The sequence below is a fragment of the Alexandromys fortis genome, unplaced genomic scaffold (genome assembly GCF_014885135.2).
Source record: "Alexandromys fortis isolate MF-2015 unplaced genomic scaffold, M_Fortis_MF-2015_v1.1 scaffold_312, whole genome shotgun sequence".
Lineage (NCBI taxonomy): Eukaryota > Metazoa > Chordata > Mammalia > Rodentia > Cricetidae > Alexandromys > Alexandromys fortis.
This window is the reverse complement of record NW_026068184.1, coordinates 674,348-699,087: the sequence shown is the minus strand read 5'-3', so window position 1 is coordinate 699,087 and position 24,740 is coordinate 674,348. Positions and strand designations below refer to the sequence as shown.

The 24,740-nt window shown below is 47.2% G+C and overlaps 1 protein-coding gene across 1 annotated transcript in view; it reads right to left on the bottom strand.

The window, feature by feature from the left end:
- The window catches only part of Por (cytochrome p450 oxidoreductase), a 43,036-nt gene extending 27,472 nt beyond the window's left edge, over nt 1-15,564 (bottom strand). The window contains exon 1 of the mRNA XM_050129261.1: nt 15,428-15,564. The gene's annotated coding sequence lies outside the window, so the exon portion shown is untranslated. The remainder of the gene's footprint in view (nt 1-15,427) is intronic.
- Between the last annotated feature and the right edge of the window lie 9,176 nt (nt 15,565-24,740).

Sequence of the window (24,740 nt, the reverse complement as noted above, 5' to 3'; positions counted from 1 at the left end):
GCCAATCAGCCTACTTGGCAAGTTCCAGGCCTGTGAAAAACCAAAGTATAGGGGCTGGAGAGATGGTTCAGTGGTTAGAAACACTTCCTGCCCTTCCAGAGGACCAGGTAGGGTTCACAGCACCCATGTCAAGCAGCTCTCAAATGCTTGTAACTCCAGCTCCAGGAGATCTGACACCCTCTTTTGGCCTCCTTGGGGCACACATGGATGTGCAAGGAAACAAGACAGATGGTAGCTGAGAAACACCACCGGGTACACATGAGCACACACACACACACACACACACACACACACACACACACACAAAAGGAACCTCCCTATCACTCTCTACATCCATCCATCCATCCCTAATCTCTCCTATACACACAGTTAAACAAGAGCAAACTAGACAAAACAGTGCTTGGGAGGATGAGGGAAGAAGATCGCTTTGAGTGGAGGCAATCTGGGCTACAGAGTGAGTTCTAGTTCAGCTGGGCTAGAGTAAGACCTTGCACAGGAAACAAAGAGCTTAGAAGACAGGGCAAGCAATGGGCACAGTAACACATCAGCTCATGGCAGATCCTAAGGGCTCAGGAAGGGTAGAAGTAAAAGAAAGACACTAACTTCTTTAGTTAAAACATGGGTCCCCGGGGAGGCTGGCCAGCCGGTTCAGTGGTAAAGAGCACGCACGGCTCCTGCAGAGGACGCGTCTGTTACCCTCACGTTGAGCAGCTCACAACAACCTGTAACTCAAGCTCCAGGACTCAATGGCCTCTCCTGGAAACACCAGCCCCAGGAACAGCCTGTGCCATGCCCAGAGCCAGGCTTCCTGCTCTAAGAGACTGCACAGGGGAAATAAACAGCCTGTTCTGCCCCGTGCCTCCAGAGTGTTTGCATTAGGGACTTTTCATGCCCTGCTGAGTCTCCAGGAACAAAGGACTGGCTCCTCCTGGCAAACAGGAAGGAATTCCAGGCCCCAGCACCACCCTTTCTGCTGAGTGACATTCCAACGTCCACACGTGGGTCGCCCCCTTGAAGCTAAGTGCCCCTCCCTCTGGTCAGCCTGCAAGGAAAAAGTCTGATGAGCTCAAATAATTCTGGGGACACACATGGTGGAAGAAAAGAACCCACTCCCGCAAGCTGTCCTCTGACCTCACATATGACATTTTCCCTTAAAAAAAAAATTACAGGTTTAAGAATAAAAACTCCAGCCAGACTCTCACCCTATGTGGGTCATTTTCTCTTTACAATTTAGCTTTCCTGCCCCCCCCACCCTGTAAATTTAAGAACATATTATATATATATATATATATACATACATATATATATACACATTCAGATGCATTCCCCTATCAAAGGCTGATTGACATACTTAGTTACACTTTGACTCGTTTTGTTGTTGTTTTGCTTTGTTTTGGTTTTTGAGAAGTTTCTCTGTGTAGCCCTGACTGTCCTGGAACTTACTCTGTTACTCTGTAGACCAGGCTGGCCTTGAACTCAGAGATCCGCCTGCCTCTGTCTCCTAAGCACTGGAACATAGGGCATGTACCACCATGCCTAGATACAGTACTTGTTGTCAGAAACACTTCGGCGGGCAAGATGGCTCAGTGGGTGAGGGCACTTACACCCATTCCATCCATTCCACACTGGGGGCAGCAGGAGAGAAGAGACCCCTATGATTGCCACATGCAGGCTGTGGCACAAGGACACCCACACTCATTTAGACACACAAAGATAAATGAAACAAATAAATAAAGGTAAAAGATAAAGAAATAAATACTTGATGTGTACCAAAAACTAGGCAAGTAATCTTACTGCCAAGTCAAGATCTCAGCCCCTCACTGAAGACTACTAGGCAGGTGCTCTTTGCTCTCAAATGCTGGGGCTCTTGGTGTGAGTCCTCATGTCTAGCTCTAAAGCTATGTTCTTATGGGGAGGGAGAGAGAGAAAGGGAGAGAGGGTTCTTGGATGCAGTGATTCTCTGCTTGGAAGGTGTCTGCTACTCGGCCTGGCAGCATGCTCACCCTGGACGCCTCTGCTTCCAACATAAACAACGGAATGCTATGCTGCCATTGAAAACAATGATAAACTGCAGCCTCGCATAGAAAGACTGCCCAAACACGTGACAACTGTCCATCAGACAGCCAGTGATGAATCACAGAAAGATCGGATTATCTCCCTCTTGCTCAAGTCTATCATCCTAGTAAGTCCAGCTCCAGGGGATCCAACACCCTCTTCTGAATTCCGCCGACACTGCACTCACATGCACATACTCACACACACGTAGTTTAAAAATAAAATAAATCTATTTTTAAACTTTTCCTGAAGGTAGCACCTCAGTGACTCGGTCACCTACAATAGTCCCCCCTCCCTTAAAATGCCAACATCAGGATAGCAGAGGCTCAGCTTCCAATACACGATTCACGGGAGACACAAAGCCACAGCCAAATCGCAAGCTGTGACTGCTGTGACTAACCATGAGCACTAGAGCTTGTAGAATCGGGGAAAGTGCTGACTGTGCAACATGTAAAAAGCTGGACTTGGCAATGTGTGCCTGCAATCTCAGCACTAGGGGGGGAGACAAGAGGATGCTGTGGGATAAATGGCCAGCAAGGGTAGCCAACTGAGGAGCCAGGTTCAATGGGAGACCCTGACTCCAAAAGCAAAGCAGAGAACCACCAAAGAAGATAGCAGACATCAACTTCCAGCCCCCACACAGACCTCTGATGATTAATAAGATTCCTGACAACAAAGGGAAATTTGAAACCTGACATGGTGGTGCACATGCTTTTCATCCCAGCATTCAAGAGGCAGAGGCATACAGATCTCTGTGAGTTAGAGGCCAGCCTGGTCTACATAGTAAGTTCCAGGACAGTCAGGGCTATGTAGGGAGACCCTGACTCAAAAAATAAACTAACAAAGGGGAGAATTTCACTGCTGAGAACATGGCTAGTTTGAAAACAATCGGCAGAGGCTGACAGAGCAGCCCAGCAGTGGCATACCTAACTGGAATTTTACCATGAGAAGACACCACATGAATCCAAACTGACCACAAAAACACGGCCCTATTTTCTGAAAAATGTCAAGGTTGTGAAAGACAAAGAAAAAGCTCCTCCAGATCAAAGGGGATGAGTAGTAAATTAGGTCTAGCAAGTGACCTTAGACTGGAAAGCAGACTTCTGCTATAAAAGAAATGACAGGCTGTGATGGATAGCTCATGCACAGTGTTATTCTCTTGATGTGAATTCACTGCACTGTGGTTATGGGAGAAAACGGCCTGAAATTTATGTAGAAAACAAACATGGAAGGGGTAAAGTTCAGTGACTGAATACTGTGTGAGGTCCTGGGCTCCATCCCCAACATCAATTCACTCTGTCTCTCAGACACACATCCATACAGAGACACAGGCATACATACACACAGAGACACAGACACACATACACACAGAGGCACAGGCATACATACACACAGAGACACAGACACACATACACACAGAGGCACAGGCAGATGCACACACACATGCACATATATACAGACACAGGGACCCATGTCAGACACACACATAGAGACAGACACACTGATACACATATAAATGCATGCATATAAACAGAGGCATATACATAAACATACACATTAACACAGAGACACATACCCATACATACATACTCAGACACTCAGAAATACATACGACCAGTAACATGCAGATACACATATACATATACAGAGACACTTATACATACAAACACATTTGTGCACACATACACAGAAACACAGTGAGATACATGAACACATACAAATGCACATGCGTATATAAGTACACCACACTCATACAAACACACACAAATCCAAACCAAAGGGAGTATTTCTAAGGCTTCTGACTTACTGTCAAATTAACTGTGAAAAAACAATTGCTTCCCAGCAGCCCTTCATGGTTAAGGCATACTTATACTGTGGAGAGACAGGAGCCTAGGAGAGCAAGAAAGCCAGCTATGAACTTCAGAGAGCAATCCAAGGAGGCCAGGAACCTGTGACCCAGAAGAAAGGACAGACCAAGCCAGAGTGTGACTTTTACCTTTCTTGGGGGAAGATACTCCTTGTCTAAAATACACAGGCCAGATAAGAAGGCCCAGCTCCTGATTAGGTGAGTCTAAAATCAGCTCCAAATGCCATTGTGGGTTTCTTGACCAAAGGAATACAAGATGGCAGGTGACAAAGAGATAGGATGGCAAACACAAAGGCCAGCTAGAAAACCAGGTAACTAGTTCAGTGTGGTGACTCAGGCTTCTAATCTAAGTACCTACCTGGGAGTTTGAGGCAGGCAGATCAGCACGGGTTCAAGGCCAGCCCCGGGCTACACAGTGAAGCAGCTGGTCAAATATGCCCGTAATCAGAAGCCAGAAATGAATGCTGTGTTCAGTTCTCTTTCTCTATTTAAAAGTAGCATTAAAAAACATGCATTTATTTTATTTTAAATTATGTGTATATGTGTGGTCATGTGTACGTGAGTTCAGGTGTTCAAGGTCAGAAGAGGCTGTGAGGTCACTTGGAGCTCTTACAAGCTATTGTGAGCTGCCTGATCTGGTTGCTGGGCACTGAATTCAGGTCCTCTGCAAGAGCAGTAAACATTCTTAACCACTGAGCCATCTCTCCAGCCCCATGATGGAACAGACTCACCCACAGTCAAGATGGGTCTTCCCACACCTATGACATAAGATAAGCCTCACAGGCATATCCAGAAGCCCATCTCCTGGGCACCCTAGAGTCTGAGGAGTTGACAGTAAAGATTAGCCATCACAGCAGACATTTAGAGCTGAGAACGGGGTACCATTCTTGTGGGGCATCTCCAGGCGTTAGCAGGCTCTGGCCCGTGTTCAGAGCCCACTGCCTACATGCTCAAATACTTTCATGGAATGCACAGCCATACCCATTCACTCACACGCCACCTACGGCTGCCTTCTTGCTAAATAAAACAACAGTTGCTCAGCTGTCAGACATTACAGCGCACAAGTTTCGAGAATGTACTATCTGGCCCTTCACAGAGGAGTCTGTCAGTGTCTGACTTAATCACTCTGTACCAGCACTACTTCCGGTTCTGGATCATTTTAGTGCGGTTATGTAAGATGGGAGCATCAGGAAAGCTTGTGAGAAATGGAGAGAAACCTGACATCATGCAAGCTCCTGTAAGGGTAACACAAGATGAGATTAAAGAGCTGGAGCTGGGGAGACTCAGTCAGGAAAATGCTTGCCTTGAAAACACGAGGACCTGGGTCCCCTCCCCAGGACCCGTGTAAAGAGTGTTCAATTCACACTCTCCATTTAAAGTAGTATTTTTAAAACTACTTATTTCATGTTCAACTATGTGTATGTATGTGAGTTCAAGTGTCTAGGGAGGCCAGGAGAGGCCGTGAGATCCCTTAGAGCAGGAGTTACCGGCTGGAGGGGTCTCTAGAGCTCACTGGTCAGTCTGTCAAACTCAGCAGTAAGCCCCAGGCCAATGAGAGACCATGTGTCAAAAAAAAAAAAAAAACCAAGATGGGAAGCCAGAGATCTAGCTCAGTGGTTAAGAGCACTTGCTGCTCTTGCAGAGGACCCAGGCTTGATTCCCAAGACCTACATGGCACCTTATAACTGTAACTCCTGTTCCAGGGTCCTGACGCTCTCTTCTAGTCCCATAAGGCACTGTGCACATGTAGTATACAGACATAAACATATACGCAGACAAACCATATCCATAAAATAAGTAAACAAATAAAACACAACTCCTGATGGACAACTACTTAAACTGCTATGGTTTAAGAATTAAGGGGCAGGTATGGTGATACACACACTTCAGAGGGCAGATGCAGGAGAACGGCTGTGAGACTGAGGCCAGCTTGCTCTACACAGTTCAAGTCCAGCCTGGTCAACTTACTAGAACCCTGTTTCAAAACAGAAAAGCAAAGAGAGGGCAGAGCACCGAGTGGTGGCGGCGGCAAATGTCTTTAATGCCAGCACTCAGGAGGCAGAGGCAGGCAGACTTTTGTAACAAGGCCAGCCTGGTTACAGAGTAAGTTCCAGGTCAACCAGGGCTACAAAGAGAAACCCTGTCTTGAAAAAAAAACGAGAGAGAGAGAGAGAGAGAGAGAGAGAGAGAGAGAGAGATATCCTGGATTAGTGTCCTTGATTCAAACCATCACGCAAAGGCAGGGAAGCAAAGTGCTCTTCCGGCAGAAGGGCAAGAGGGTGCATGTGGGAGGGACTGAGCACCTAACACCTCCAACTGGGGCAAAGCATCTCTTCCCACTCACCGCCCCAGATCCCCAAGCCAGAACCCTGCTTGTCACAAGGTACCATTCTGACTCTGCCCTCTTTCTCCCATCCCCAGAGCTTTACCCTTATAGAGTTCTGACTGAGCCTGAGGCCTCATCCCTTCATCTACACAGGTCTAGGTAGGGTACCCTGTGGGTACCACTCCTCCATTCTTTCTTTAAAATTCTTTTATTCTATTTTTAACTCTGTGTATATGTGTGTTTGTTTGTATACGGGTATGTATATGGGAAGCCAGTAGAGAACATCGGATCCTCTGGAACTGGAGTTACAGGCAGCTGTAAGCCAAAGCATGTGGGTGTTGAGAACTGGGCCACCTCTGCAGCTCCCTATCCCTGTGCTCTTTGGACTGCTCTATCCACGACTTGACCTCCACTATTAACACCTTCCATCCCACATAAGCACAATCCCGGATCTGAGTCCGCCTGGCAGACACTAAGTGCTCTGTGAACACTGAGCACCGGGCTGTTGCTAGCTGCCGGTGCCAATGATCCGCACACAAAGGCAGGCCCAGGAAAGGCACACCAGGTGAGGGACCTACTTGCCTTGTGCCTTCTACTGTCAGCTATGTCTCACACTCCTTCGCCTTGACTGCCAGGAGGCACTGCGCTGAGTTCCACGCTCAGTCGCAAGAGTTCCTCTCTTTCTTAAAGGATTTATTTTTATTTTATGTGCATTAGTGTTTTGCCTGCGTGTATGTCTGTGTGAAGGGGTTGCCTCCCGTGCAGCTGGAGTCACAAACAGTTGTGAGCTGCCATGTGGGTGCTGGGAAATTGAAGCCAGTCTTTTGGAAGAGCAGCCAGAATCATCTGCCTAGCCGTCTCTCCAGCCCAAGAGTTCCTCTTGATTCTCATCTGATACAACTAACTACTTCCTCCCAGGTCCTGCTAAGCTCTTGGTTTTGCTGGAAGAGAGTGTGGGATTCGATAAACTTACAGACTTACAAATACTTCCTGCGCATTTGTTACTTTCTAGTTGTTGTGATGATAAAAGGCTCTGACAAAAAACTGGAGAGCCAGCTCAGCAGTTAAGAGCACATGCTGCTCTTCCAGAGGACCGAGGTTCAGCTCTCAGAGGACTTGAGTTCACTTCCCAGCACCCACATTCGCTAGCTCACACCACCTGTAACTCCAGCTGCAGGGGATCTGATGCCCTCACATGTACATATACATGCATACACACAATTTTAATATAAAAATTAAAAATAGCTGGGCTGTGGTGGCACACATCTTTAATCCCAACACTCTGAAAGCAGAAGCAGGCTGATCTCTGAGTTCAAGGTCAGCCAGGGCTACACAGCAAAGCCCTGCCTCTAAATAAATAAAATAATAAAAATAAAATTTCATAGCTACTATACCTTAGAATAACAATCTTAATTGGACATCTGGGCTCAGTCAACACACAGGACAAAGATGAGCAATATTCTTGGGAGAATGATCATATTCATTCATTACACTCCTCTATACTGTCATCTGAGTGCTTATCATCCTATGTCTGGTGCTGCTCCGGGCACTGGCTTATCCTCACAGAGATAACTGCAAGTTCTCTGCTCTCACTGAACTCACCTACCATTCCAACTATATTGCCACTGGGGTACAAAGTTTGCATTTCACATTATGAGACACTGTCTGTCTAACTATGTAGTCCAGGCCAGCCTCTGGTTTGCAGTCCTCCTACCTCAGTCAAGGGCTAGGATTACAGAAATAAGCTACATGTCTGGCTAGACTCCTTTGGTTACTAGCTACTTAATAAAAGGTAAACACAGAAAAAAAAAGAACATGTACTCAGCAGATAAGGAGAGTGGTTTAAACTCGTGAGCAAGGCTGTGGGTATGGAGTAAAGGTAGAGAATGTACCGGCACACATGAGTCCTTGATTTCATGCCTCCAGTACCTCCCTGAAAACACATACACAAAAATCTTTGTTTTTGTTTTTGGAGACAGGGTTTCTCTGTGTAACAGCTCTGGAAGTCCTGGAACTCACTCTATAGACCAGACAGGCTTCAAACTCACGGAGGTCCACCCACCTCTGCCTCTGGATGCACAAAAATTCTTAAGCAAAGTGGACAAGGGGTGGGAAAGAGCAGCATCTGAGGGAGGCAAGGCAGGAAGTGCCTGTAATCCCAGTACCCGAGAGGTGAAGGCAGGAGGATCAGCAGTTCAAAGGCAGTCTTGGCTACAGAGCAAATTTAAGACTAGCCTGGGCTACATGAGACCCTATCTCAATAAATAAATAACAAAGAAACAACAACAAAAACAAAAACTGTCTTCAAGATCAATCAGAGCGTGTACCATTCTCGCCAAGGACCCAGGTTCACATCCCAGCACCCATGTGGTGGCTGACAACTGCCTATAACTCCAGTTCCAAGGGACCTGACACCCTCTTCTTGCTCTACCAAAACCAGGTACACATTGTGGTACACATACCTACATGCAGGCAAAACGCATAAAAATAAAAATAAATCTTTAAAACTATTGGGGGGGGGGGGGGTCAATCTAGCAATGGTACCATGGACAGATCTTGGGAAGTGGGTGGGGAGAAGCAGAGAATTATGAATTCCAGGCCAGCCTGGAACATGGCAAAATCCTGTCTCAAAGAAAGCAGAGTGGGCATCAGGATGACTCAGTGAGTAAAGACACCTGTTTGTAAGTCTGGCAGCCTGAGTTTGATTCCTGGGATCCATGTAAAGATGGAAGGAGAGACCTGCTTCTTCTCCAAAGCTGTCCTATGCTGTGGCACACACTCACACACGTGCATCGTAAACACACACGTGTATCCACTCTAATAATAACAAATAAAAATACTTAAAGAAGAGAGGTCAATTTGAGGACCAACACAACAGCTACTGTAAGACCATGCAATCACAGAAAAGATTTGAAGACCCAAACCAGACAAGATGTAATGGCAGCTGCAGACCCGGAATAAAAGGGAAAGGGGAAGGTAGCATTTGTCCTTGAGAACTCTGGGGGCCAGGAACAGAAAGATGGCTGGGCCACTGTCAGGAACAGAGACCATGTTGGTGGCAGCTTATGACTGCTGAAATACTGTGAGAACTCCAGATCACATTTCAAGAACTTGATTTAGCGTTATGGTACTGGGGATGGAATCCCAGGACCTTCCAACACAGCAGGCAAGTGTTCCAGTGCTGAGGGACAGCCCCAGTTCCCCCCAAGAATACTGTTTTAGGGGCCACTGAGATGGATCAGTGAGAAAAGGTGCTTGTTGCCAAATCTGAAGAGCTGAGTTCAATCCCCAGGATCAACCTAATTAAGAATCAACTTCACAATGTTGTCCCTTTGTCTTCCGCACACATACCATGGCAAATGTACACACACACACACACACACACAAACACACACACACACACACACGAAATACCAGTGAGCAAACCAATGACAGACACACTCTCCTTCATTAAGCTATACTCCTGGTTCTCAAATCACATTATATAAGGGACCTGTCCAGGTGATACTGTGGTTTCATAAACAATCAGAAAGGCGCGGAACCCGTAAGCAAAGCCAGCACATAACCTTCTTCACCAGACCACAAACGCAGGTCAGGAAACTCTGTGATGTTTGGAATGTGTACCTGCCTCAGCCCCACCTCAGAGGTGCCTGGCACAATTGGCTGACACAATCTGTGTATCTGAGGGCCTTCATCTCTGTTTGCTGTTTTGAAAACTGACCCCGGGTGACCCTCAATCATTGCATGCGTGTGCTGGGAAGGTTACCGAGAGTTTGTGTGTATCTATTCGGTCTTGTGAACTTTTATACAACAGACCCAGCATGCAATACACACACACTGTGAAGATCAAAGTCTTACAAGTTCATGGTGTTATGAACACAAACCACCTCAGGAAGAGATGATGTGGAGACTGAACTCTGGGAAGAGGTCAGGCTGGGAAGGGCCACAGACACTGAAGCTATGACCAGAGGACAGAAAGTCAAATGACTCAATACCATCTGTAACTCCACTGGCAAGTAAATGACGTAAGTTCCACCTTAGCAAGCACACCTTGTCTATTATTCTCCCTGTTATACAATTAGGCGGACCAAAGCCAAACTCACCATGATTATTGCCTACCACAGGCCATCTCCTGTCCACTCTCAGAACAGATCACTGCCAAGGAAGCATAGCCAGGAGTGCTCTGTTAGCCTTCAAATGCCTTCCTTTCTTCCTTTTCTTCCTTCCTTCTCTCCTTTTGTGAGACAGGGTCCTATGACATGCAGTGCTGGGGATGAAACCCAGGGTTTCATGCATGCTAGGTGAGCGCTGTACCTACTGAGCCACATCCCCAGTCAGAAGCTGCTGAGTTTCTGGAAATCACAGGTAGAGTTCTCTTAGCTGTAGTATACAAAGGAGACCAGAAGATCCCAGACCCCATTATGCCAATCAAAAGATAATTCTGAGATTGGCCTCCATCTAAGACATACCTTAAAACTGAAATAAGAGCTGGGGAAGCGGAGGCAGAGGAGGGTGGATCTCTGTGAGTTCAAGGCCAGCCTGGTCTACAAAGAAAGTTCAGGGATAGCCAGGGCTACACATGGTGAAACCCTGTCCTGAAAAACAAAACAAAAGCTTGAAATAAGTGGGCAAGTAAGATGGCTCAGTGAGCAAGGCAGTTATGTCACCTGATAATAAAGCAGAAAATAAAACATCAGATTATCTATTAAAAGTGAAATGTTTATGTTTTCATGGTCAGAGAATGAATGAAATTTCAATTTTAAAAGCGGGGGTGAGGAGGCTAGAGAGATAGCTCAACAATTAAAGGCACTTGTGCTTGGTTCCCAGCACCCATGCCAGGTAGCCCACAACTTTCTGAATTCTAGTTCCAGGAGATCCGATGCCCTCTTCTGGCTTCCTAGTGTTTGATAGGCTAAAGTAAGAGGATTGTGTTGAGTTCAAAGCCAGCCTGGGCTACGCAGTGAATCCCAGGCTAGCCTGGGCTACAGCAGAAGACTCTGTAACTCGAAGAGGGAAGTGAGGAGGCTCAGAGGGTAAAGGCATGTGCCACCACAACAGATGACCTGAGTTTGGTCTCTGGGTCCTCCATGCTGTTCTCTGACATAGTATTTAGAACATATGCCCTTATCCCATAGATAAATATAATTTAAAAAAAATTAGCCCAAGAAACAAGGACTGGGGAAATGGTTCAGTTGGTAAAGTGTTTCAATTTCTAAAACTTAGCTTAAACAAACAAACAAACAAAACCAGCCAGCATGCTGACATGCACTTGTAAACCCCTGTGCTGAGAAGGCAGAGACAGGTGGATCCCTGGGATGTGCAGGCCAGCCATCCCAGCCATATCAGCCAGCTTCAGGTCAATGAGAAACCGACAGGGAAAGACTCAGTGGTACTAGCTGCCTAGAGCCTGGCACAGTTCCCGGCCTCCCAAGGCCGCTCCTTTTGCATGCTTCATTGCTCTGTTCTGTTCCATGTGGCCACTGAGCGCTCAACACTACAAAGCACCTCTCATCTGTCACCTCAGGGATAAATCTGGCTTATTCTGCCATACGTATTCAGTTTTCTGTTTGCTTCTGTCCCCAGCAAGAAGGAGCTGAGCCAAAGACAACACCCTAAGGGCCTTTGAAGTGTCATTCCATGGGGACCTAAGCCTACCAAGAACAGCAAGAATCAACAGCTACCTTCTACCTGGGCATGGTGGGGCATACCTGGAAACCCATCACTCTTAAGACTGAGGCAGGAGGGTTGCTACTTAGAGACAAGGACTTATAAAAAAAAAAAAAAAAACCTAATCTGTGGGAGATGGAGGCAGAAGGACCAGGAATTCAAGACCATCCACTGCATGAGAAAAAACAAATGACAAAAATTAAACTAATTAATTAAAATAAAAATTAAGCAAGCTTCTAAGCTAATCCGGGAGACTGATGGAACAGAGATTCTTTCCCCAGCTTTACTGATGTAGAAATCAAAGCTTGGTGTGTACCTGTGGCTTATCCCAACAGATAAGCTACCTTTGGCCCAGTACTGCACCAAGTGCAGGGAGTCCAGATTTCTTCCCAATGCCAAACAGCAGAACTGTATGGAAAGATGAGCTTTGCGCTGCAGCCCATGTGAAATAAATAATAAAAATGAGGATTTGGCACCAGGGAGCTGATACATCCCCTGTAAACCCAACATTTGGGAGGATGAGGCAGGAGGATTGCTACAAATTTGAAGTCAGCCTGGATTATACAAGTAGTTCTGGGCCAGTCAAGGTTTTGTGACAAGACTTTGTCACAAAACAAACAATAGAGGGGGATTAAAAAAAAAGAAAGAAAGAAAAAAAAAGAAAAAGAAAGAAAACCCTATGAAGTGGTATTTCCTGTTTATAGACACTATTTGTTTCTTTTACTATAATGTGCAGTAAGACATACAAGAGGGTATGAACTCAGTCCTGCTTTGTGCTATTGGTTCTATTCTTTTCTTTTTTTATATTTATTTATTATGTATGCAATATTCTGTCTGTGTATATGCCTGCAGACCAGAAGAGGGCACCAGACCCCTTTACAGATGGTTGTGAGCCACCATGTGGTTGCTGGGAATTGAACTCAGGACCTTTGAAAGAGCAGGCAATGCTCTTAACCTCTGAGCCATCTCTCCAGCCCCTATTCTTTTCTTTTTTGAAACAAGATCTTACCATGCCCTCAAGTCTTGAGTGGATTGGTAGAGTGCTGGTCTAGCACAGGGCAAATGGGCAAAGAAAAAGTAAAAATGTTTGGGTATGTGTGTGAAGGAATATGCCCAATACACAATAGATTTCATACCTGTATGAAAAGCTGATAAAGAAAAAATAAACTAAGGAAAGTTATGGCTCACTCAGCTGAGGCCCAGAGGCCTGGCTTGGGGTGTGAAGTGATTACACACCGGCCAAGGATGCTGCTGGAGCCTCTTATAAAGACAGTGTGACAGTTGTGTAAGGTTTCACAAAGGGGGGAAATCCCTAAGAAGTAGACACTCGAGCCAGGAGTGGTGGTGCACATCTATAATCCCAGCACACAGGAGGCAGAGGCAGGAGGATCGGGGATTCAAGGTCAGTCTGGGTGACCCGAGACCCTGTCTCAAAACAACTAAGGTTCAAAATTGCAGTGTAAGTAAATGTTTTGTTCTTGGCAGGCAGTTCCTTCCAAACAATCTATCTGCTAAGTACATAGAGACTTACCCAATGGATGAGGATCCTGACTTTCAAGGAGTTAAGAAAACCTCAACCCAGAGTGAAATGGTTTATCAGGCCACAGACATCCATCTCCTGTGGGTGTTTATAAACTCCTACTGCCAGGATGTCTTCACCTGAGGTATCCACACTGCCATCAAGCCTGTGATTTCCAGGTACCAAAGTCCAACTCTGGAATCTTCCAGCCTAGCTCCTGCCTCTCATTTTCTCAAGTGCCAGATGTGAGGGTAATACTATAATATCCTGTTCTCTCCAGTGCAGGCCTGTTTTCTGGCCACTTTTTGATAATGACTGGGCTACTCCCATATCAGAGGGTATAAAAGTTAAGATCCACTCACTCTCCAAAAAAAGTGAAAACTCAGACAGGGTCCCTCCTGTAGCCCTGGTTATGGCCTTGAACTTACAGAGTGCGTCTGCCTGCTGAGTTGGGGGATTAAAAGGTGTACGCCACCACTACCTGGCTGTGAAAACTCTATAAAGCGACTACTGTAACTGTCGTGAAGGTGGACCATTCTGGGTTTCCTGACTTTACTATCTGGGTTCTCTGAGCCAATTTTCCCACTACCAGTCAATTCAAAGATTACCATTCAAGGGGGAATCTATGAGAGTAGAATTTGTGTGCGGTTAATGAACCAAAGCTACAAACAGCTCCAGGAGTTACTGCCCTGTATAGTAAGAACAAATCTCCATGGCTAGATAACCACTTGGTTTACAAAGAACAGCCCAGTTCTCAATACCAGTGGCCAGGCTCTTTCTTCTTCTCAGAGAGTTTTCCTGAGCCGGGGTCTCGATGTGCAGCCCTGGCTGACTTGGAACTTGCTGACCTTGAATTCAAACATTCTCCTGCTTCAATCTCCTGAATATTGAAAATGTCACAACCCTGGTCAGGCCAGGTGACACACACCTAGAATTTTTGTCTTCAGGAGGCTGACAGGAGAATCAATCAGTTCAAGGGCAGGCACAGGCCAGCCTAGGCTGCATAATGAAACCTGGTCACAAAACAGCAAAAACAAGGCAACCCTAGGGGAAAGCAGTGGGACAACTAAAGCCAAAACTGAAGCTCAAAAGAATGGTGTATGTATCCTACCAAAGTGGCAAGACTCAAACCCAGGGCCGTCCCCACCAGTTAAGCCTCCCTTTGTGCTTCCATTATTCTCCTGCATGGCTAGGCTCCGAGCTAGCCTCTGAAGTTCTATGGTTCCATTTCAAACACACAGCCGCTTTCACTGAAGTGTCCCTGAAATCCTCAATCCTGGGTACTCACTAGCTTACACAATGCTGAATCGTCTTGGGAAAAGAAAATTGGGGGGGGGGGGGAGCGGGACAGTCCAGGTCAAGTACCGGAAAGATGCCTCGCTCCTGCCGTCCCGCAGAACTCGACTTCTCACCCAGTTGCTCCCAAGAGCTCCGGGTGTCACTGCTGCTTCAAGAGAGCCCGACAAAGGTGTGTCGCAGACACTGTCCCGAGAGGGTGACTGCCCCAGGGATGCAAGCTGGACGACTCCAGGCTACCTCCACTGAGCCCACCTGATTGCTGCCGGATCCTATTCTCCTCATAGAGCTCATTCTAATGTGAGTGGGTTTTATAATCTGCTGCCCCCAAAGTCCCGTCGCGCAGGTGGGGAAACTGAGGCTTGGAGAGGGAATGTTGCTTTGCCTGAGAGAGGAGTCGACAGGACCGGATCCCCACCCGCAAATGCAAAGATCCGACCCTCAGGTGAAGGCTGCTATAGGGGGGCGTCTGGAAACGACGACCCTCAATACTCCCCGCGACAGGTTAGGTCGTGATAGGAAGCACCACCCCAAGAGAAGGGCCGAGGTGGTTAGTCTCGCCTTCCGCACGGGGTGAAACGCGCGGAGATCCGGCCTAAAAACCCTCCCCGGAGTCACCAGCCGGGTAGTCGTAACGACAGGAGGTGACCCGGAATCGCGGAGCCTCCCCCCCCGAAGTCTCCCAATCCTCACTCACCCAGCGCCCCTCGGTACCGACCCGCTAACACACCGTGCGCGGCCGGGTAGATCTCTGAGGCACTGGGGCCGGACGCAAGCCCGCACCACTGGGGCGCTACCACCATTCCCGAAGGCTGAGGGGGTGAGGCGTGGCCTCCTTTGCTCCCCTGCCAAATCTGCGCTTCTTGGTACGGTCCCAGTGGGTCACGCCCCTTAACTCTGCTCGGAAAGCCCCGCCCCTAAATCGAGCTCTCCGTTCCTAGGCCACGCCCCACTTCGCTCCTCAGAGAAGCCCCGCCCCCAGGCCTTGCACGGGTGCCTGGGTTACGGCACGCCCCTCTCGAAGAGGCCCCGCCCAGCCCTGGGTTTAGATCGGAGTTAGGGGTGCACGACTGTGGCAGCTTGTACTTGCGTGACCCTGCCTCTCCCCCTGGCAGCTGAACTCGCTCTCTTGGGCCAATGCGGGATCGTGGCTGGGCGTCACCTCGTGTGGTCTCCTGCTGCTGGCCTCGAGCTCAGGTCTTTGTCGGCTGATAGTGTCGAGGCTGATGCGGGCACCGTTGGCCCGGGGGTCCCCGACTGAGATTTGAAAGTTAGCCGGCTGGAGGGAGGAAAGTGGCTAGGGAAGAGGCGATGGCAGCAAGGTTTGGAAATCTGGATGCCAGCAGCCGTGCTTGTCATCCCAGCGCTCAGGAGGCTGAGGCTGGAGGATTCCGAGTCCGAGACCAGCCTACGCTGTTACAGATCGAGGACCAGGAGAGCATAGGCTACCAAGTGAGACCTGCCTCCAAAATAAAAGAGAGGCACAGCAGATGTAGCTCAGCTGGTGCAGCGCTCACCTAGCATGCAGGAAGCCTTGAATTCCATCCCAGCACTGCATAAACGGAGCAAAGTGGAACAAGTCCCAGCACTCAGAAGACTGCAACAGGAGAATCACTCTTAGCTACATAATGAGTTTGGGGCCAGTCTGAGCTACTCGTAAAAAAAAAAAAAAAAAAAAAAAAATTCACAGCAGATGTAGCTCAGCTGGTGCAGCGCTCACCTAGCATGCAGGAAGCCTTGAATTCCATCCCAGCACTGCATAAACGGAGCAAAGTGGAACAAGTCCCAGCACTCAGAAGACTGCAACAGGAGAATCACTCTTAGCTACATAATGAGTTTGGGGCCAGTCTGAGCTACTCGTAAAAAAAAAAAAAAAAAAAAAAAAAATTCAAAAGAACAGAAAATTCAGCTGTATTGAAATTAAGAATTCCATCTCTGCCCCCTACAGGTTTGGGGTAACAGGAACGTGAGAATTGGGTGACTGAACAATCTTTGTTCCTAAGGGCAAGAGTGAGTGCACTAGACAGCAAAGACTATCTTTACGACTGTTACTATTATTAGCAAAGGTTACCCAAGATGGCTCTCTGGGTAAAAGGTGCTTGTTGTTCAAGATGACTCAGTCTGTGCTCAGGAGGAACAGCGGAAGCAGAGAACTGCCGCCCTCTGATTGCCCTCTGACACATGTATGCCACTTGCACACGCACTAATAAAAAGTAAATGCAATAAAAATTTTTAATGTTCTGCTGTGACCCAGCACTGCAGAGGCAGAGGCAGGAGGATCTCTGTGTGTTCAAGACCAGCCTGCCCTGCATAGAGAACTCTAGGCCAATCAAGGCTATATAGTGAGACTGTCTCCAAATAATAATAATAGTAATTAGAAGATAGGCTTTACTACAAATTCCTCTTGGACCAGTGAGCAACTTCTCTCAGAGACCTCTCTCCATCTTCATTAAATGTGTGTGTATGTGTATATATATAAGCTTTATTATTGTTTTTCTTTTTTCCTTTCTTTCTGGCTGTACGGGAACTCACTCTGTAGACCAGTCTGGCCTCAAACTCAGAGATCCCCCTGCCTCTGCCTCCCCAGTGCTGGGATTTAGGATGTACACATTATTGTTTTTCAAGCCAGAGCCTTATGTAGCTCAGGATGGACTCCAACAGGCCATACAGCCAAGACTGGCCTTGAGCTCCTTTCAGGCATGCTCGCCACATCTGGCCCTTTCCCCGTTTAAGACAGGGATGGGCCTGTGAGATGTCTGAGCGAGGAAAGGTGCTTGCTGCCAAGCCTGACTGACAGCTTGAGTTGGATCCTGAAGATCCATAAGGACAGAGAGAAATGACTCCAGGAATTTATCCTCTGACTTACACACACACACACACACACACACACACACACACAATGTAATTTTAAAATATTGGTTTGGTTTTTTTTTTTTTAGGTTTTTCAAGACAGGGTTTCTCTGTGTAGTACTGGCTGTCCTGGAACTCACTCTGTAGACCAGGCTGGTCTCCAACTCAGAGATCCACCTGCCTCTGTCCCCCAGTGCTGGGATTAAAGGCGTGCGCCACCACCAGCTGGCTTCAAAAATTCTTAAAACAGGCAACCATGAATAAAATAGTGTAATATAAAATCCTACAAAAAGAGATTACGATGGCACCCAAGGTTGCGATTCCTATGGCTAGGAAGGAACCAGTTTGACACAGAAAATGAATCTACCCCAGCAACAGGTTTGGTGAACTACAGACCTCAGGGTAGGGCTGGCCCAGTCCAACTAGGGAATGAGCAACAGGGGACTCTTACAGCAACCCATGCGATTGCTGCAGCAGAAAGCCATACCCGATATTTGTGTCAGCCTTTCAACACCGCTCGAATGCCTCCCGGATGCTCTGCTAAGCCTTGAAATCCTACTTCCTTCTTCTGCCTTTAGAGCAGAAATACAGATCTGATTGGGGTGAGGGACTTTTTTGTGGCTAGTTTTTGTCCTTCTTCCTTCCTTCCTCCCTCCCTCCCTCCCTCCCTCCCTCCCTCCCTCCCTCCCTCCCTCCCTGTTGGCCAGTGAACCCAGGGCCTCTGAATGCTAGGCAAGGACTGTCTCTTCAAGCCCCGCCCCAGGCATCTCACTGGGGAATTCTAGGCAAGTGATCTATCACTGAGTCACACCGGTGACTGCTTTTCACCTGACGCCAGTGCTCTTAGGTTCACATTTCACCTGGGTGACTCCAGAAGCTTCCTGACTGTATGTTAGTTTCTCCTGTGCTCCTCAGCCAATGTCCTGGTCACTGCCTTTGCCTTCTGAAAATGAACAGTCAATAAATAGGTGGCGGGGTGGGGGGTGGGCCTCACACTAATACACGATCAGATTCTATATGGATAAAATAATCTTTTAAAGGTGTGCACCACCACCACTTGGCCAAATATTTTTAGGGATGTCATAAAAGTCAGGCTTGGTGACGAATAGCGATAACCCCAGCACTACAGAGACAGAGGCAGAAGGATCGTCTGTCCAGCCTAGTCTCGACAGCAAGTTCTAAACTAGTCAAGGTTATATAACAAGACCTTGTCTCGGAAAAAGAAAAAGGAAGAAGAGAAAAGAAATACCATGAATTGAGTGTGATGGTGAAAACCTGTAATCTCCGTGCTTGGGAGTTAGACACAGGAGGATTAGGAGTTCCAGAACATCCGGAGCTACATGAGGAGGTGGAGGCTGCTCTGGGCTATCAGAACTTGAAGAAAGAAAAGGAAGGAAGGAAGGAAGGAAGGAAGGAAGGAAGGAAGGAAGGAAGGAAGGAAGGAAGAAGCTGGGTATGATATTTTGGGGCCAGCCTAGACTACATAGTGAGCTCTTACCTATAACTAAATATGGCTGGTGAGATGGCTCGGCAGATAGAGGCACATGTTGCTAAGCCTGACAACCTGAATTCAATCCCCAGGACTCTCTGTGGAAGGAGAGAACCAACTGCCAAAAGTTGTTCTCTGACCTCCACACGCTGGCTGCCGCACCATACACCCATCCATACACCAAACAAATGAGACGAATGTAAGGGAAACAAACAGATAAATACTTGATGTGTGTCAAAAGTTAGCAAGCACGTCTCCAAAGACAACTAATTAGAAGAAAATATTTGCAACTACAAGCAAAGAGTATGTCCAGAATAAAGAGCCCCTGCTAATTAATTAAATAAGCAGGATTAATTAACGCAAGTAGGCAAAAGACAGAACTCAGCAGTTCCCGGCCAAGGAAGCACAAACTACTCTAACTACATGAAGTTTCCCAGCATTGCACAGAGAAGTGAAGTGAACTAGAATTTGGCAAAGAGGTGGGCAGTAGTGGTGCACACCTTTAATCCCAGCACTCGGGGAGGCAGAACTCTGTGAGTTCAAGGCCAGCCTGGTCTACAAGAGCTAGTTCCAGGACAGGCTCTAAAACTACAGTGAAACCCTGTCTCAAAAAAATCAAAATCAGGGCTGGAGAGATGGCTCAGTGGTTAAGAGCACTGACTGCTCTTCCAGAGGTCCTGAGTTCAATTCCCAGCAACCACATGGTGGCTCACAGCCATCTATAATGAGACCTGGTGCCCCTTCTGGCTTGTGGGCACACATGGAAGGAATGCTGTACACATAATAAATAAATAAATATTTTAAAAAATCAAAATCAAGATAAAATAAATAAATAAATAGAATTTGGCTGAGAGGTTGTGCTTTTGCTGGGCTATAACCAAATGCGGACGTTTAATGACACATGGTTAGTGAAGGTCTTCAGAAACAAGTCTGTGTTTTATTATTGCTAAATCTGTAAGTAAGGAGCATCTAGTTATTTAAGAAAAAAAAACAAAAAGACAGGGATGAGAGCTCATTGATGATACACACAATTGGTACATTCTGCCATAATTGCCCTTCTTTAATGGGGGTGGGAAGTCGGCCAGTAAAGGCACCTGCAGCCAAGTCTATTGACGTGAGTTCCATCCCCGAGAACCCACGAGGTAGCGGGAACAATGACACCTACAGATTGCTTTCTGACTTCCGCAGCATACACCATGGTGTACGTGTCCTGGTGTGTGTCTCCCCACACAAAGAAATAGCATAGTTTTTAAATTAAATCATAGTTCATATTTCTCAATTTTAAGACAAGATACACCTAAGGGCTGGTTACAGACACTAGCTGTCTGCCAACCCCCCACCACTTGCTTATCCTGGCTACCCAGAGGGGATCAAGGCTCACCCCATTTTCTCCTTTCTTTTGGTTCTTATTCCAAGCTAACCAATCAGTGTTTTGTTTGTTTGTTTGTTTGTTTGTTGGCTTGCTTATTTGTTTGTTGCGGGGCTTGATGACTCCTACAGAGACATTTTAAATTGCTATTTTTGTGACTGCTTTTGTCCTAAGCTCCATTTTTGTTTTGTGGGACTGGGGATTGAACTAAAACCTTCCACTTGCTAGGCCGGTGCACAGCCTGACACCAAGCTATAGCCCCGGCTCTCTTTTTGAAAACGTTTTCTTCTGGGGCAGGGTCTCCCCAAGTTACTCGTACTAGGTTTGAACTCACTGTAACCCAGACAGACCTTTCGATCTTTGCTCCTCCTCCCTCCATCCCCTGAGTAGCTAGAATGACAGGCCTTTGTCACCAGGGCTGGCTCTATCCCCAAGTTTTGTTGTTGGGTTTTATGTTTGTGCGTGTTTACTATTTTTACCTATTTTAGTGTGTGTGTGGGGGGGGGGGTGTTGGTGTCCATGTGCTACAGCACGCATGTGGCGGTCAGAAGACAACTCGCAGGAGTCGGCTCTCAACTTCCACCATGTTGCTCCCAGAAACTGAACTCAGGCAAGCATCCTTATCTGCTGGGCCATTTCACCACCCCCTATGCCTGATATTTTAGGTGCTGACTCTGACGTCATCGAAGACTTATGTTTTTTTTTTGATTGGTTGGTTGGTTTGAGTCAGGGTCTTGTTATATAGCCCTGGTTGGCCTAGAGCTCACTGTGTAGACAAGAACTATATTTAAGTCTTGCTCATATATATATATATATATATGATTAAGGTTATTGAACCCACAGCTCACCCTCACTTCCACATCTTTCCAATGTAGTCATTTTGATATCTAATTTAATTTAGTTCCTCTTCGTCATCCTGATGATTAATGCAGCAACCTAGACCTTTAGCTTTTGAGCCATGAGCAGTCGTGCTATCTCTTACCGTTACGCAACGTAGCCCTTGCCCCTAGCTCTGTCCCCATCTCTGCCTCCAGGTTCTACTATCAGGACCTCTGTGTTTGCATTCTGGGGTTTCACAGGGTTTGTGCTCTAATACGCTTTCTTCTTTGTGGTCTGATAGCTGGAACCTAAAGGTCAAGTCAACAGTGTTGGCAGTGCTGTCACAGCGTACCTGTGTAAACAACATCTCAAACCATCCCTGAAGTCAGAGTCACAGAGTGCTTTCTCTGCAGTCCTCCTCTGCCTAGAGGTTACCTGGTACTTTAGAGGATCCAGTGGAATAAACCTCAACTGGTAGAGCCCCTGCCTAGAATCCCCCAGTGAGGGGCTGGAGTGTGGCTCAGTGGCAAAGCCTTTCTGTTTGTGAAGCCTGGATTCAATCATTAGCATTGAAAACAAAGCTATAAAAGAAAGGTATGGATTTTCCTTGAACCTGGTTCTGTGAAACTCTTCCAGGGACAGACCCCTTCTAGTGCTGACAATTCTGTGTCCTATCCTGACTGGCTAGTGCCATTCTTATCACACATGCTTAATCTTATTTGGTGAATCAATGGGTCCGCTAGGTCTAGAATGCAGAGGCATTGGAGACCTGTGTTCCACTTGGATCTCCATAGCTTTCCTCTATGAAGTAGTAAGAGTCCAAAGGGAAGCCAGACCTGGTGGCACGTGTGTCACTTTCGGAGGCTGAGAAAGGACGATCAAAGTCAACCTGGGCAGCACAGTGAGTTCTAAGGTAGTACATACAGAGACCTTGTCTAAAACACGGGGTGGGTAGGGATGGGAAAAGAACTACAGGGAGAGCCAAAAACAGGAACAAAGTCATCCAAAGCCATAGTGATCCCCGCCCCCTTGGCAAAGTAACTGGAGGTACACAGCTTAGGCCTGGGTGTCAGCCTAGCGGAAGGACTGGACTGATGCCATCCCAGAACATGTCACTGTCTCTAGGAGAGAAGGACTGTCTTGCCCAAGACTCTGTGGATGCTTGTGTTTTTTGTTTTGTTTTGTTTTGGGTTTTTCAAGACAGGGTTTCTCTGTGTAACTGCTCTTGTTCTCCTAGAACTCCCTCTGTAGACCAGGCTGGCCTCGAACTCACAGAAATCCACCTGCCTCTGCCTCCCGAATGCTGGGAGTAAAGGTGTGAGCCACTGCCACCTGCCTTGACTCTTGTCTCTTTTGAACTCTCACCATCAAACAAAGGGGGGAAGAGGCTGTAGGTACAGGCTTGGCAGTCAGAAAGACTGCTCAGAAAGTGCCAAAAGGGGCCACAGGATGGTAGATCTGTTACCTCACTCCAGTTCTTAGAGCACCTACAGTGGAGCTAGACGGTCTTCTAGCAGACTATAGCAAAGCACTTACCTTTGCAGCAGTGGAGGAGGAACTCAGGCTATATCATTCAGGCTAAGTGGGTGCTCTACCACTGAGCCACACCCCAGCCCCTCACTGGGGGATTCTAGGCAGGTGCTCTACCACTGAGCCACACCCCAGCCCCTCACTGGGGGATTCTAGGCAGGGGCTCTACTGCTGAGATGTAACATGTCCTCGATATCATAGCAAATCTCTCTGAAATATACACTCGACAGAAGAGTCCAGAGGTCCAGAGAATGGGAAGGATCCACCCTAAGATTCTCTGCCTAGTGAGTGCTCTCAAGGTCCCCAGTCTGATAGCTGTTTCAAACTCCTGAACTAGAAGGTATCTTAAAGTCCCCAGGTGACGGTGTCACATCTAGTCGACATCTCAAGGTCCACCAACTATTAGAACGTCATGATTTATGTTGTCAGTCTGACAGAATCCCCAGTGAGCTGGGCGATGGGCACGCCTGGGAGTGATTATCTTGTTCCGGTTAATTGAGGTGAGAGGACCTCTGCCCATTGTGGGCAGTGCCATTTCCTGGCTGGGATCCTGGGGTGTCTAAGTGGGTTAAGAGAGCTGAGTAGCAGCATGCATTTATCTCTGCTTCTAGATGGTGGGTGTAGTGGACTGTGCCCTTGAACTGCGGGTCAGAACAACCCCCTTCTCTCTTTAAGTCGCTTTTATCAGGGTATTCTTTTTTTTTTAATTTTTATTTATTTATCATGTATACAATATTCTGTCTGTGTATATGCCTGCAGGCCAGAAGAGGGCACCAGACCTCGTTACAGATGGTTGTGAGCCACCATGTGGTTGCTGGGAATTGAACTCAGGACCTTTGGAAGAGCAGGCAATGCTCTTAACCTCTGAGCCATCTCTCCAGCCCCTATCAGGGTATTCTTTATCACAGCAAAAGCAGAAGAAGAAACTGGGACATAGGTGTTTCAGGATTGCCAGCTAGACGTTCCGTGTACCCGACCTGATTACTAACAGTGGGCTGGCAAAGCATCTCCCAGCTATCCCTGCTCTGCTCTCCCTGCAGAGCCTGCCTTCCCCAGGGCCTGAGTGTGGGGTCTATCCTCTAGGATGCCTGCCCCAGCCCCCAGGGAGTGTGTGTCTGTTCCACATGCTCTTTCTTACAGGGGCACAGCTTCTATGTTCTCAACCAGGGGGTCCTCTCCGGCTGTGATTCTCACGAGCCCTGTTTCTGACCCCACACCTCTCAGCACCTCTCACATCCTGGCTTCTTTTTCTGTCATGGGTACATAGAAGCTTCAGATACCCTGAACCCATGGTGTGTCTCTAAGGTTGGGTACACGGTCCTCTTCTACATCTCAGAAAATACCGGCATATTTGGCTGAAGAGTGCCTGGTCTTCATATGAGAAGAAAGAGGGGCCCCAAATTAACATGGTTATGTAACGCTGATGCCAAAGGGAGTGGCTGGTTTTTAGGAAGTATAAACTAAGAGACAGGGTGGTAGACTAGCTCTTGTAGACCAGGCTGGCCTTGAACTCACAGAGATTCTCCTGTCTCTGCCTCCCGAGTGCTGAGATTAAAGGTGTGTGCCTGCCACCACTGCCTGCCCAGAGTGGTAGGCTTTTAAAGGCAGGAACAAGTCTGTGCTTTCGAAGCCAGCTAGGACTACACAGTAAGATCTCTTCTTTTCAAACCTGGGGACTGGAGAGATGGCTCAGTGGATAAGAGCACTGGCTGCTCTTCCAGAGGACCCAGGTTCAAGTCCCAGAATTTACATGACAGCTTACAACTGTCTGAAACTTCAGTTCCAGGGGACCAAACACCCTCACACAGACATACAAGCAGAAAACACCAACGCAAATAAAATAAAAATAAGTAAGTCAATTAAAAAGAAAATACAAACCCAGGCTGGGGAGTTACTCCAAATTACTCCCCTCAGTAAAATGTTTGTATTGCAAGCATGGGGCAAGCATAGGAT